The following is a 2107-nucleotide window of genomic DNA, read 5'->3' on the forward strand; positions in this document are numbered from 1 at the left end:
GGAGCTGCTAAGTGCTCTCAGGAAAGATGCTATCATGTGTCTCAAGGAAGTGTCTCTCTTTGTGATTGAGGGGGAGCCAGGTAAATCAAAAGAATAACATTTGCAAAGCCATTTGGGTCCCTGGTCTGTCGGAAACTTGGGGAGATGAAACATTTGGGGGAAGATGTGAAATACACATCAAACAGTCTCCTTTGATTACCCCTTTGTCTGGAGATCCAGTTAAACCCTAAAAGGGTCTCCCAAATTTGAGAGAGCTGCTGCGGCCAGCCACTAGCTGCTGCTACCAGCCACTCTGGGCTGCTACCAGTCACTCTCAGCTGCAGTCAGCCATCCACTGCAGCCAAGCCAGTCATTCATTGCTGGTAGCCAAGAGCTAAGTCAGTTTTTTTAAAGTCAGTCTCTCTCTCTGACTGGCCTGCTTAACCAGAATTGCAGACCCACACACACAAATTGGAAGACAGAACTTCTACATAAGGTGAGCATTTCCGTTAGACAAGCCTAATATCTATTCCACATTTACCACGTTATTTCCTGAGTCTTGTATGAATGTGTGAGCGTATGTGCCTGTATGTTTGAATCCTTCTTTCCAATAAAAGAGACATGATTGTACTTAGAGCCTCTGCCTCATTTCTGGATTTCTAGTTCCTGGTATACAGATCGAAGGGGCGATCCCATCTGAGGTGTGGTAACAGGCCTTCGTGACCTTGAGCTAATTAAATTCCCCATTGATAATTTGGTCACTGTTCACTGTTACAAGAACCTTGTTGCCACATGGGAATGGATGGATATCCACCCCCAGACTTCAATTTGTTTTTATTGCTGTGTTTGTGTGTAGCCAGCTTACACAAGAAGATCAGATTCTCTTCCTCCATTGCCTCTTGCCCTGATATATGTCTCTTTGTCTGAGGAAGACAACTTTCCAAGAATTCAGTTGATGTCCAGAGATCTGACAACTATGTAGTTACACACACAAAAAAAGTTTAGGCTCAATTTACATGTGACAGTCCTAATTCAATTAACCATCATTTGTTACTCCAGAACAAAAGCTCTGGGAATGTATGCTCCTCCTTTCTCCCACACTTTAATGCAATACTTCCTGATTTGTTTAACCACAGTTTCATGTGTGATCGAAACTGGGAAAATATATTTTGAATATTCCCAACAAAGCAAGATACCAAATCAGGATTGCTGATGCCACTGTTTCCTAGTTTGGATCTGCAAGAAACATGGAAACATTGAGTTTAGGTGCCAGAGATAAAAGAAAGGGAAACAAAGATCTCATAAGCATGCGATTTGTTTCCCATCCAACACATCCTAGTTGCAACTTTTAATTTTGATCTGCCCCATAATAAGATGGAGGAATAATAGGCTGTGATGTGAGATTTACAAAACAAAGAATCTCTCTTCAGTCAGACAATGAAATATATGCAGAGCTAATGTAAATATAATTATGATTAATTATTTTTATTGCTGAAAATTTGTCATTGCATAATTTACTTTGGTAATATTTGTATAGGTTGTAGCTTTAATTATGCCTACAATATTTCATGTCATTTTATTATTACCATGCTTAATAACTGTGCAATGTTGTGCTTAATCATTTAATGACAATTTGTTTATCTTAGATGACACAAAGCAAGAATACCATGGGATATCGCATAAACGTTGAAAGAATACCCAGCTACTGCACCAGACAGACATCCCTCAACATAACAGAGAATTGGCTATATCTGAATCTTTCCATGGCTTATTACAGAATAAAAATCTCTGCCTATAATGAAGCAGGAGAATCCCCAGCAGTTACATATCTGGTTCCAGACTTCACTGTAGCAGGTAGACGTAGAATATTATTCCATTGGGAAAAAGTATAAAGAACTAGACTTTCCTCCATCTTTTTAAAGTATAAGGCTACACACTTCATATAATTTGTTTTCATTGCTGCAGTTCATTGTATATAGTCCTACAAGACAGGATCTAATAATGTACTTCCGTTGGATCCTAGGCCCTTATCAGATGAGTGTGGAACTGGGGGTTTTGCGCACTGGGTGGTTCGAATTCGCATTATTTCGCACAATACCATCATACCAACATTCGAATGGCCCAATCC

Source organism: Sceloporus undulatus, chromosome 2 (genome assembly GCF_019175285.1).
Source record: "Sceloporus undulatus isolate JIND9_A2432 ecotype Alabama chromosome 2, SceUnd_v1.1, whole genome shotgun sequence".
Classification (NCBI taxonomy): Eukaryota; Metazoa; Chordata; class Lepidosauria; order Squamata; family Phrynosomatidae; genus Sceloporus; species Sceloporus undulatus.